This window comes from Canis lupus, chromosome 11 (assembly GCF_048164855.1).
Source record: "Canis lupus baileyi chromosome 11, mCanLup2.hap1, whole genome shotgun sequence".
Taxonomy (NCBI): domain Eukaryota; kingdom Metazoa; phylum Chordata; class Mammalia; order Carnivora; family Canidae; genus Canis; species Canis lupus.
Window position 1 is genome coordinate 62,881,899 of NC_132848.1, and position 13,904 is coordinate 62,895,802.

Below are 13,904 nucleotides of genomic sequence, written 5' to 3' on the forward strand. Positions count from 1 at the left end.
CTGACTGCAGAAATAATATAGCATTACTTGCTACATCTAAAGACATTATTAAGTAGTACAGACAATCATCCTATGGCCACATGCCACAGGAATGCATTGGATTTGCAGGGATTCAGAGACCAAGACACTCAGGGAACCTGGCTCAAGTTCAAAACCCTAGGATACTCCATTCTTTCCTTCCAAATGAGCGAAAGACATGCTTGGTAGTGTCACGATTTCGGCTATAAGCAGCAGCCTTCTAATTAAAAATAAACTGAGTCCATTATTTCTATTTACAGCTTTCCACAATTTAGCAGCAATGTGAAGATAGAAAGAGATGCTGGAAGCATATGTTTAAATATCCCAAATGCTTTTGAGAGCATCATTACAGTCAACATCCTGTGAATCTGTTTCTTTACCTTCAGTACCCATCTCCAAAGGGCTTCCCAAGCTGTGCGAGGGCAGCATAAATATATTTATCTTCAGAAAAGAATGGTCCAGAAAAGACATGGCTACAATTAAATTAGTATATAGAGCCATGCTCTTGATTCCAGAGAGTCGTTTCTGCAATGCAGTGTTCTTTCCTCTTCCCATGGATGGCAAGGATAGAAAATGAGAAGGATAAGGGAAGGGGGTGGCGGCAGCCAAAAAAAGAAGAGATGGGACAGGGAAAAAGAAAATTTCAGAGGGCTTTCTGAGTGGAAACTGTGGTTTAATTTCTTTCCTTTTTTTAAAAAAGATTTGATTTATTTATTCATGAGAAAGAGAGACGGAGAGAGACAAAGACAGAGGCAGAGGGAGAAGCAGGCTCCACGCAGGGAGCCCGATGCGGGACTCAATCCTGGGTCTCCAGGACCACGCCCTGGGCCGAAGGTGGCGCTAAACCGCTGAGCCACCCGGGCTGCCCTGTGGTTGAATTTCAACATGAAAAATGATCTATCAATATTTGCTGAATGAGTCTTCCAAAGACCATCGGTCATCTTCTACACATTTTGAATACATGTGCCATTCTGGGATGCATATGGCAGTTTCTCAACCTCAGCACTATTGATGTTTTGAGCCAGATGACTCTATGTTGTGGGGCTGTTTGCAGCACCCCAGGCCCCTACCCACCATAGCACCCTGCCACCCACATACATTCTCCAAGTTGTAACAACCCAAAATATCTCCAGACGTTGCCAATTCTCCTCTGGGGGCAAATCACCCCTGGTTGAGAACTACCAGTATAGGTGTACCGTAAGCCTCCATCCATTCATTTACTTACCAAATCTAACTGATGTATCCAGCCATTGTTTTATTTAGAACACTGATTGATTTTCTTATCCCTACCCTCAAATAGTTTCTAGTTTAAGTAGCACAGAGAAGCTTTAAAGTGGAAAGACATGCGAGATCATGGTTTGACTCCTAAAATATGGGTGTGCACTCCTTTTTAAGGACATTTAGAAAGTGTACCTTTAATTGCAACAAAGGTTATATACTTAGGAAAGTTGTCAGAGAAAAGTCCATTAAACTTAGGGAGGATTTCTGCTCTGCTAGTAGGTTACATATTAAAGATGAATTTGAAGGCTCTCAGAGAAGCAGTGAGCCTGGCCCCTATACATCTTTGCTGACTTCATAAAAAACAAGGGTGCCGCTTTGTGACCCGTGCGGGTCTACAAGAAGATTGTGTAACATGCAGTATGCCTTCGATCCAAATAAACTCCCAGATTATTAAAAGGATGTTTTTTCCCTCTAGAGGTCAAGGTGAGTCACCGGAGCTTTTTCCCTGTTATTAACCAAGCACTAGATATACAAGGCTTAGATATTAAAAGGCATTAGCCAAGGCATCATGGCCATCTGGCTTAGAGCAAATGCAAAACTTGAGGGGAAGCTGCATTACTTACAAAGCAACTAAATGGCCTGAAATATTAGAAGCCATGTATACAAACCCATTCAAATTTCTATGGCCAAGTGACAAGGAGGTATAGCCAGTTGCCTGAGCACCTGAGGCCAGCCTCTCCCTAGTGTAATTCCGAATAGAAAAAATATATAACTACTGACTTACCTTGACCCAAAACTGCCAACAAATTTCTACATTCTTTCAATAATCTGGGTGTTTATTTCCATCAAGAAGTGTGGTGTCTGTACCACAATGAAACAGGCTCCCATCTGAGCTCGTCAGCTGCCCCCACCCTTAAGAAGCAAGTAAGCCACGTTGTCTGCTCATAAAAAGATCGCCGGCTTCAGAATATTTACAGTGAATCCAAATTCAAGAAGTATGTAAGCCTGATGGGGCCATGAAGATACCCCAAAGGTGGACTCAGGTTATCTGCATACTTTTTGAGTGAAAATTTCAACACAGATTAACCTGGAAAAAAAGAGTATCAAGAAGGGTAGAGATGATTGTTTCAAGCCAAAATGAATCCCAGACTCTATGACACCCTGTTGATGGCCTTTTCCTTCAATGTGATTGCTTCTGCCACATGTGGAAGTTTCTCAGACCAGGGCCCACTGGCTACATCGCTCACATTAGAGTTTTCCCATCTCCTAAATAACCCAGAAGAGGAGATGGCACTGGGACAAATGATACAGGCAAACAGGAAAACATGGCTGCCTCCAGATTAAAAGACCTTGAGAAGCATTTCTGAGGACTCACTAACTGGAACTACATAGACGGATTGTCACTGGCCTCGGTTTTCCTCTGAGAGTTCCCTATTATCTTGTCAGTGGCACCTGCCTAACAAGCAGAAGCCTGGGGGTGGGGAGTGTCTTCTCATGAACTGTTCCATCAGCTTCCTGAGGATCCTCCTCTTTTTGGCTCACATTCTACAGATGGCCTAGATGTGGAGAATGACCCTAGACAGATTCTAAAGTTGGTCCCCTTACTATGTATTTTCTTCCATGATACAGCCAAGGATCAGCATTTCTCGGACTACCTTCCCTAATGTCAACTACCTAACTGTGTTACTGGGTTTCACACTTGTGCACTTTGAGTGAGGAACTGTAAGAAGAATAAGACGAGGGATGACTAATGGTGAGATTTTTGTCTGTGGCAGTGGGTAGGGAAGGTCTAACTAGTTGAAGTACATTATATTTGCAGCTGCCACTGCTGACCTCTCCCTGAGGAGAGATGTGCAAGATGGCTAACTGCCTACCCCAAATCCCTGATCCACTTCCACAGGGCAGTGTCCACTAGGAAGCTGGTGCCCAGCCAGGGGTCATATTTCCCAGCCCACCTTGCACTGGGTGGGGACCAAAGGGATTGTTACAAAGGGGTTGTAAGCAGTTCAGTTTGTGTCCTTGAAACACATTCTTCTCCTGTCTGTTGGCTCGTTATGGAGATCACGAGGCTCTAAGGGATGGCAAAACCATAAGACAAAGGAAAGCTTCCTGACAACCGGAAATGCCTACATAGAACTCTCACGTTAATAAGAAATAAACTTCCTGTGTTCAGCTACTGAAATCTGGTAAGTTATTTGTTACAGCAGCCTAACCTGGTGTTAGCCGAACTCACACATCATGTCAATGGAGTATTAAAGGGATGAGGGGGAAACTCTATATTCATAAACATCTACTAATATTTATTGAGTATCTAGGTCTGTGATATTTTCTCTGTCCATGTGCTTTCATGCAAGTTCTCTAGTATCAATAACAAATTCAATTCCATTTATCAGACCTCCATAGAACGCCTAATGGACTACACCTGAAAAATCAACCCTCTAGGGCACTCCCACTGACTCTGACCTTCTGAACAATTTGATTCAATCATCATCTACTCAACACCAATTGTGTGCCAGCAACCATGCTGGACTTGGTGACACAAACACAATCCTCTCCCTCAAGAAGCCCATTCAGCTTCCATTCCCAGCCTCATCTATCTACCATTCTTGCTACAAGAAAGAGAGGATCTGGCATGTTTTGACTCACACAGAAAGTAGAAGAGCATATGCAAAATCTTCTGATGGTAGGGCAAATTTAGCGACATGGATACTTGTAGATATGCAGTTTGTGTCATATTCATATTTATATATGCATCTCAGCTCTGTTGCCTAGTGGCTGCTACTCTCCTAGTCATTTCTGTCCTTTTCTAGCAACTGATTGCAATCTCATCTTTAAAATGTAGAATAAAGCTTCCTCTCAGTACCAATCCAGGTTCTACCCGGGAGCTTCAGTGTTAGTTTGTACTTGCTTCTGTAGTAGGCTCCTCCTACTGTGCTGCTGCCCTGCAAAGAAAGGTAGTCCCATCTAATGCTATCTTCCACTCAGAAGGCTCTGCTCTTTGGTAGGCCAGTTTCTGGCTGTGTATCAGAAAGCTTAGCCCCCAGGTCCTGCTCCATGGTCAAACCTTAAGAGAGTTTCACTGATGTGGCTCATGGCCCAAGAGTTCCAGACAAATAATAGGAATCCACTATATTTATATGGAATGAAAGAATGAATGAATGAGAGATGAGTACCTTACATCATTAGTTTGACCACTCAGGGATTTGGTTTCCCCTTTAGAAGATGCACCGGCCAGTTAACTATCCCTAGAGAGGCAATTTTTCTAGGGACATTGATATTAAATTGATCTGGTAAAGCCCAAGAATGAGAAACAGATCTACTCTGCTATGCCAACTTTGATCAAGAAATAGGAGTTCTCTAAAACATAGCATGAGAAGGATTATGAGGCTTAGTAAAAGGGGACTATCTAGTCTATTGGTAATGATGCCATGGATATGGTGATGAAGTGTGACCATGTGTATGCCAGGTAATGTCATTCCTGTCACAGGTCCCTAGCTGACAACCTGGTCCATAGGCAGGACTGTTGGACCTGGATATCTCAATTACGAGATCATCAGGTAAGCAAATGAGCTAATAAATCTAAGAGATTATTAAAAAGAAAACTAAAAGCTATACAAGTTCAGTGTCATTGGTATGTAAGCATTTTCTCATTTAAAGGAAGGACAATGGATTAATTGGCCATGGTTGTTCGTCAATATCATGAGCATCTGGCAGACATTAGGCACTTACAACTAATCAGTCCCCACGGTTCATGGTACCCATTCCATGCGGGGAGTGAGTTGCAATTAATAAAATGGCTGTGGGGATCTTACAACACATTTTCACATGTAAATGACTTTTTTGATGACTTTGGTCCCCAGACTTCCAGGCTAGCCCACAAAGGCTGAATCACAGTCATATCTCAGGTAACCTAAATTTTGGGTCCTGATAAAAGGGAAAGGAACATCTAATATAAGAGAAAGGAGGGAGAGGAAGAAAAATGTGTCTTCTGCCCATTTTCTGGCCCTAGGGCTAGCCTCAAATATTCTGAAATGGGCTAAGTTATTTTAGCCTCACTTCTACTTCTCTCCTAGATATATCTGGAGAGATATATCTATTGCTCTTCTCCCTCAAAATCCATTCTTCCAGGGTATCCTAAGCCCCATACTATCCAGATCTATGTAGACTTAGTTTCCACCCTCTCCCTACTTCAATGCTTCATAATGCAAAACACTCTGGGCTGTATGGCCAATCAAAAGTTTAGCTAGATCTTAGAAGGAAAATAAATCTAATGTAGCTATTTCATACTAATGTGTTAATGATTTATAATCTACCTTTCCCAGAGGAATTTGCATTTCTAATGGGGTATTGTGGAACCAAACTGAATCTCCAATTAGTAGATGTTCTAGCAGCATCAGAGAGCAAAATGAACCTTCCAGTAGAAGCTGAAAGAGGGTATCTGGAGGCCAGGCGACCATCTCAAAGTCAAATAATTATGTCACAGTATCTGTCATTATTCTTTTTCTCTTCCCAAGGCAGATCTCTGAAGTAGCTATTTTCTTCTCTTCATAACTTCTGCCCTGCTTCTATTTCTGACTTCATATGCTCTGTACAAAGTTTCAAAAATTTTAATACCCTGTATCATAGCATAAGCAGAAGATAATTCTGCTGTCTTTCTAGGTAAGCCATACAGGAGGCAAGAAATGCATGTACTCATATACTCCCTCCACACACAGCCCCCTCAAAATTAAAAATAAAACAAAACACAAAACTCTAAAGATCAACAGTGTAAGCATATGAAACAGAAGGCTCATATCGGAAAGATGTCTACATAGGAAGGACAAGGGCCTCCATCCTCTCAACATGTTCAAGTCTGAAGCTAAATAGTCTAAAGTTAGCTCTCTCCCTTCTGGGCTTTTTCAGCATCACCTTTAGGATAACAAGATAGGCCAGCTCTTACATTGAAAACACTAATAATATATGTTTTGGACCATCCATTTGCCAATGTCTAAATTGGAGTTCTAACAAATAATAAAAGATTAAAGACTAAAGGTAGTCTTCCTAAAGCCAGACTAAAAGGAAACCTGCCAAGAGGGAACAGTTCTAGCAAAGTGAGTGTGGTGTTCTGAGTCCCACTTTTCAGTTGGAAGAGACCAGACAGCGTCATGACCTTCTGACCATTGGCTTGAATGACTTTTCATGTATACCTTCTTTTTCCAGGTGAAACAGGAGGGGCAATTTTATCACGTTCCCTCCACCCTTTCCATTCTTTTCCTCTTGTTTTCTTTTCCCTTCTTTGAGAAGCCAGTTGGAGCTTTCATCCACCCTCTATCTCCCATCATGCTGCGCAAAAATATCACCTGGGGCAGCCACAGAGCCTGAGAGTGGTCAAAAAAAGAAAGAAAGAAAGAAAGAAAGAAAGAAAGAAAGAAAGAAAGAAAGAAAGAAAAGAGGAGGGAAGGTGGTGATTGGCTGGAGAGGAGGTAATGATTTGTAATTGCAATACTTTCATTACTGTCTTTTAGCTCTTTGCACAGTAATGTCAAGAGCTTCGTCTTTGTAGTGTTATTGGCATTTTTCATCATATTCATGAAGTGTGGGTCAATTTTCTTCAAAAGGCGCACTTCGCCAACTTGCTACAGAGACAGACAGTAATAAATTCTACTAGTGCACTGTGAAGGCTTCGTAGCTGCAAGCAACAATAAAAAGCAATGAGCTGGGTGTCACTAAGTAACTCCAGTTTACACTGCATTTTCTTCTTTTATTGAAAACTCAAGAATATGAATTTATTAATGAATACACAGGCATACTTTGAAGGGGGGGTGGCTGTGCAGGAGGAGGAGGGGTATGTGCACGGCCGGGGCGGGGGGGTTGGTGGTGGTGTGTGGACACCATGTCAATTTATTTGGTATTCACACTGTGTGTGCCTATATTGTATTGTTCCATCATTTTATGGCCAGGCTTACCTTGTTAGGCTGTGGCCCTCCAGAAAAAACCCGAGCTCATATAGCAACACCTTGACGCAGATCTACAGCTGCTCTCGCTGTGCCTGTCTCACCTTTAGCCCCGGCTGTCTACTGCCGCCTTTCATTTTCCGCATTCATACATCAATAAGCTTTGCATGCTGACACCTAATTTTGCAGGCTACTTTGGTTATGGAGGCCGTGTTTTGCATATCACTACCCACCCCCTTCTGACACCTACTGCCTTTAAAGGGGAATGAGGAGAAGAGCGGAAGAGGTACCGGAAAGAGAGAGGAAGAGAGAGAGCACGAAAGGGAAAGCTGCTTTTCTTCTCTGCCTAATCAGAGATTTCTTTATATTTGTCAAAAGCAGATATGCCAAATCAACTTTAATTGATTCCTCGGCGGCGCTCACGGATGATTTTTGAAGGACTGGCCTTGTGTTCCCAGACACACTGTTGTGTTTCCAACGAAAAGGAGGTTTCTCCCACAAATCAAATTTTGATGCCAATTAGTTAGCATTTTCCATTCCAATTAAATTGGAGACTTGGAGACCTTTCTGATTTGGGAAGACTTTATATATATTTTATATTAAACATGCCCTTCAGGGGCTGATAAGCGAGAAGGGAATGTCCATGGGTGGCAAGAGAATCTCGGGGGTGGGGGAGAGATATGTGTTGTGGGCATTTCAGCTCCTTTCTCTGGTTTCCTTCACAAAGGTTTGTCAAACCCATGGCAACCTGTTATGTGACATCACAAAGGTTTTTACCTTGCAGTTAGGTGGCTAATGTCATTAGAGCCTTGACAATCCATAAAATGTTATAATCTAATAGTTTCCTCTGCCATACCCCACCCCCCCCCCAGGTCCCCTGAGATTTCCTTGTGCAAAAAGAGAGAATTGGGGAAACAAGATTGATGTTAAAAAGAACAGGCTGTGGCTGGGTTTGAGAGATTATACAAACAAAACAAATAAACAAAAGCACAGAAGAGAAGAGGAAAACAACCACACCAAATGCTATCGAGATGCCTATGTACTCATACACACCTGCACACACATGGCTGAGGACGTGCCTGTTAATGATATGCCATTAAGAACTTCTAAATCTACTAAATCAGTACTTACTATGTGTACCAGAACACTTTCAGGGGCAGAAATTGTCGGTTCACATCCAGTTGTAATTTTAATAGCAACTAAGATCATTGAGAAATACCACTGCAATGATGATGTTTCTTTTCCCTTCTTCTCCCTTACTTTCTGACCCCTCCTTTATTTTTCTCTTCCATAGGACATTGGTCTTAAAAAAAAAAAAGTGCTGTTTGCTTCCTAAGGTCATGGCCTTGGGAGTAATCCTGAGCAAATACGGAGAACCTATCTAGAGAATCTGGATTCCGATGGCCAATGTCTATTTTTGCTACTTCTCCTGTCAGCATGGGCACAAGCTCAAGTTCCAAGGCCTGTGCACACCTGGGTTCACACATAATCTTCATGCCCACATTTTGTACCCTGATAAAACTTTAAAGGAAATAAGATGCAATACTCAGTGTCTAGATAAATTTGAATGGCATGTTTCTAGCACTTAAACTTTCAAGAAATATTCTTTTCTGCTTGTTACTGATATATCCTCAGAACAACTGAGTGATGCTGGCAGAGTGGGTGGGTGTTCTTGGTTATAAGGGCCTCAAGTGGGACCATACCAGCAATGAGGGGTGGGGCCTTCTGTGTCATGGACTTGAGGTCCAACTTCAGAGTTGATGTGAATCAGGGTCAAGTGAGATAACAAGTCTGCTATTTGTTTTAAACTGGGATTTCAGGGCCACCTGGCTGACCCTAGTCCTTTCACTTTCCAGACTCCTACAAGACAACTTAATATCTCATATAATAAGTGCTCAGTGTATACCAGATACTTTGTAAAGTGTGTGGATTATCTCATTGAGTCCTCACAAGAGCTCTAACCATAGCCCCATTTTACAGTTGAGAAAAGTGACATTCAAAGTGATTTGAGTACATTCCTCAAAGTCATACAACTGGTCATTATGGCAGAGCCAAGATTTATACCCAGGTGGCCAGCCTGCAGCAACCAGCCTTTAACCCAACTTCTCTTTGGACTCCCCAGAAAGAAAGCATACAGTTCTTCAGGAGTGGTTAGCATGCTGATCAGTATACACATGGGATTAACTTAGGTTTGGGTTTTATTTTTTTTTAATCTGCCTTTGTAGATACCTAGACTCCAGTAAGTGATTTTTATTAAAAAAAAGTCTACTCCCAATACTGCTAAGGAACCAAATATTTAAGGCCACAGCCTTCTCTCTTGAGTATAATAATATGCCTTAACTACTCAAAGTGGGAATAACTAAATGGGAAAAGTAAAATAAAATAACAACCAACCTCCAAACCAAAAAAATTAGGTAGCAAGTATTTGTAGACTAAAACTGAGGTTGTTAGTACAATGCGCCAGATAGTGGTGCAAACAGTATGAGTGCACGTATGTGGAATATTAGACAATATCCAGCTAGGAGAAAGCTTCCTGCATAAGTGGGCTGGGCACAACATTCTCTGGACAGGCTTGCCACCAGCTACAAAGAGAGGAATTACCAGGACGAGCGAACACTGTTCACATTCACACAGTGCCACACTACAGTGTCAATTAGCAGGCGTGTTTCCATAATTGTTATACATGGGGGAAATTTACAGTGTTAAATGGCCCTCAAATTCACACTTCTGTGTGAGTTTTTGTTTGGTGGTGTGTCTAGTATTACCACGGATGACTGCCTCTGACATCTCTTTGCCTCTGAAGACAGAAACTACTAACCTAACAATGGGACAGAGACACCAGAGGAGAACGCCACCTATTTGTTCTTTAGGCTAAGATAGATGAATACATAGACAGATGTCAGATAGATAGAAAGATGGATGGGGGGGTGGATGGATGGATGGATGGATGGATGGATGGATAGACTTTTTTTTTCTTTGCAAGGGAAGTTTTTGGTGTGCTCATATTTAACAGATGTCAATCATTTCTTCATGTTGGCCTCTTCTCTTTTTTAAGATTTTATTTAATTATTTGAAAGAGTGAGAGAGAAAGAGAGAACATAATCTAGGGGGAGGGGCAGAAGAAGAGGGAGAAGCAGACTCCCTGATGAGCAGGGAGGCCAATGTTGGGCTCAATCCTAAGACCCCGGAATCATAACCTGAGCTGAAGCCAGACGCTTAACCTACTGAGCCACCCAGGTGCCCCATGTGGTCTTTTCTTATAGAGTCATACTTTGTATGCAAGTTCTCATTTTCGGGTTTCATATTTCCCACAGGTATGTCTATCTCCAGGGAGAACAAGGGTGACGGTGACTAGATGACTACATGAGAGATTTAGTTTAATCTCGTAAAAAGAATTTCTTAAAAACAAAAATAAAAACAAAAAACTCCAAGAGTTGCGAATTTCAAAGTAGATTGGTCCATCGGTTTAGATAATTTTGGGTATGGTTTGTTCTGAAGACAGAGAATGGATAAAATCGTATCTCGAAGTCACAGTCAGTCTTTGATTGTGTAAGCCTATAAGGTCCAGCCTCCATACACACATATTCACCCACACACCCTGTACACAGACTTCATACACATGTACATCCACCAAAGAAAAATCCAAATAACAACATGGGATCAGTATAAATCTTTGAGCTGTCAGATAACCACATGGTCCTTTAGATCACAGAGTGTAACAGAAAGACCTTTCATGATTAGAAAACATGACCCCTTTATTTTACAAATCAGTAAAAAAATGGTTCAGGGAAGCTAAGTAATTTGTTCAAGGTCACACAGCAAACTAAACTAATAATTATGGGTCAACTTTTAGTTATTTCTAAATATCCTATCCACCTTCAAAGAAACAACAGTTACTATTTCTCTTATTCAAAAGAATAGGTCACAAATATAAAGAGGCATCTTTTTATCATTTACATCCCCACCTTGTTCCATAAATAACTTAAGACACCTAGGAAGGCATTTGCAAAAGAACTGCAAGATAATGATGATGACAGTGATGATGATAAAATTTAGAGCAATTATCTCATGATTTAGACTAAATCCTTGTGTATTAATTTAAAAATTGGTTACATGATTTTATTATCACCATACTTTAATTTCAAAAAGACAAAAGAAATAAAAGAAAAAAGAAAAAAAAAGGGATAAGTAAATCCAGACAGGTAATGTCCCTGGACAGAACTGGAGTAAACATAACAGTTCCAGTCCTGGCTTCTCATCAACAGGAAGCTGGTTTCTTTTTGCCTCTGTCCTTTGCGTTTCAAGGAAATACTGCAAAGTTGCCCCCAAGGATCCTGGAGTCTTGAACACATCAATCCATAACATAGTGTCATAGCAAGGAGGCTTGAGAGTGAGAATGCCTTCAAGGACCAGAAGTAGGGTTAGGTGACAAACGATGGACAAGGAGTAAATAATGCAGCACCATTCCACTTGCAGCAGAGGAGAGAAAAAAACAAGTCTGACAATGTAAGTTTTACCAAAGATGTGAAACAAAGGGCTTTTGTTGTTGTTGTGGCTGGCGAGAATACGTTGGGTATATGACACTGCACAAAGGGGGGGGGAGGTCGCGGATTAAGATGTACATTCAGAAGTTTCAGTGTCAAGATGGTATTTAAAGCCATGAGACAGGTTGAAATCATCTATAAAATGAGGATGGACAGAAATGAGAGATTCCAAGGACTAAAACAGTGGGGGGGGGGGCAACATGTAGAGGCTGGGAATTTGAGGAGCATCTATTAAAGGAGACAGAAAAAAGAAGAAACCAAGTAGACTTGCAGTTCAAGTAGAAAAAGCATTTCAGGACACAGTCGAGACAGCACTATCACCTGTGCAATAGCTGCTGGTAATTCAAGAAAGATGAGGATTGAAACTGACCTGGCTTTTGGTTGATGGTGGCTTCCAAGATCACCCTTCTCGGGAGTTATTGCCTATTAATAAAGGATCCTGGGAACTAGATAATATTTATAGTAGAAATAACAATTGCTTAATATCAAACACCAGGACAGCTTTCATGTGCCAAGTGTTCTACACACACTAATCTAATTGGATCCATACAACAACTGGGGAGGTAAGTACAATTACCTAAAATCACAGATGAGGAAACTGAGGTGCAGAAAGCTTCCGTGGTGTATCTGAAGTCACCGGAAGTGCCTGAAAGCAAGTCCGAACCTGGGATTCTGAACCCAAATATAACACAGGGTTACCAAAAGGCCCAAAGGGCTGGACGTCTAACATGTGGGGTGCAGAGAAAGAGACTGGAAGCAGCAGGCTTTGCCCTCCTTCCTCAGCACACAAATAACCACTAGGGTGACCAACTACCCCTGGCTGGCTAGGGACAGCGGGGGTTCCCAAGAGACTTGCAGTGATGAAAGTGGCAACGTTTCAGTCCAACTGGGACGAGTTGGCCACGCTCCCTCCAGTGAAAACTCCGGAATGCCTCTCAGGGAGAGAGCAGCCGTGGTTACCTGTTGGAGGTTTTGCATTCTGTGTGAGCCTTCCCTGGGGTGGTCCTGGAGCCTCTGTAGAATTCCGAGCCAGCTCTCCAGGCTCTCCTCACCACTCCTGCTAAGTGGGACCCTGGAGTTGGGAACCAAGAGCTAGGTCACCCTCCCGGGCCCCTTTCATTGATGAACCTGCCCACGAGGCTCTCCTTGCTTCCCTGCTGCGGCCCTCTGGGAAACGCAAAGGTGCACCCCCAGTGGTACCAACCCCCCGGCTCCCCTGGAAACTAGCAGAAGCTTCCTGGGCATATAGGGGCCTGTTTGTCAAATTCCTCTGATCTACCCAGCTAATGAGGTCAAAATAGCTACGTCCATAAGGGATACATTTTCTCAATGGGAGCTTATGCCTCAGAAACACATTGAAAATATTTATCTTTTCTCAGAGTACAGGCAGAGCAATATAGAATAGTAGCTTGTAAAAATGCTCTTTGAAAGGCGGAAGAAAAAAAAAATCATAAAACCTAGGAAATGAAAAGGGAATCCTCCCAAACCACGCTGCCAGTTGCTGTCCAAGAGATTTGCTCGTGCCATTTGGAAAGCTTTGTTACGGGCTCAGCTGACAAAGCGTTCAAGTAAACACACGTGCCTCAGGGATCCTGGGCCCCTCTGGGGTTTCAGAGAGGCCACACTGCCCCTGCCTCGGGATGTTGGGAGGAAAGCCATGTTCGGTCCCCACCATGGCTCCCCTGGGTCTCTGTGCCCAGTCACGTGCTGCCCCCCAGATCTCCACACCCTTCACCTTCTCCAGAGCCCAGAGTATAAAACCTAAGAGGGGTCATCAAAATGGGGCAGATGCCTTCCAATGGGGCCCGAACCAAGCTGCTAACTTCTGGTAATCAGCAGAGATCTGAGCTTGCAGAACTAAAAGTGCCCTGATTATATATGCTCCTTCACAGGACCCGGCCGTTCAAAGTCACCCACATCTCTAATTCCCTCAGAACCAGTGGTTCTCAACTGCAGGCATGTGGCAATTTCTGAAGACATCATTCCACGGTGACATTATGGGCTGTCTTAAATGGCAGGGGATGGAGGGGACCATCAAGTGGGGAGAGAACAAGGCTGCTGCTAAATGTCCTCCAAACCACAGGACGTCCTCTCACAACAAAGAACCATTGGACCCAAAATATGAACAGTGCCAAGGTTAAGAAGGTCTTATCTAGAGGTTCCCTTCTCTACCATCACCTCAAATCCA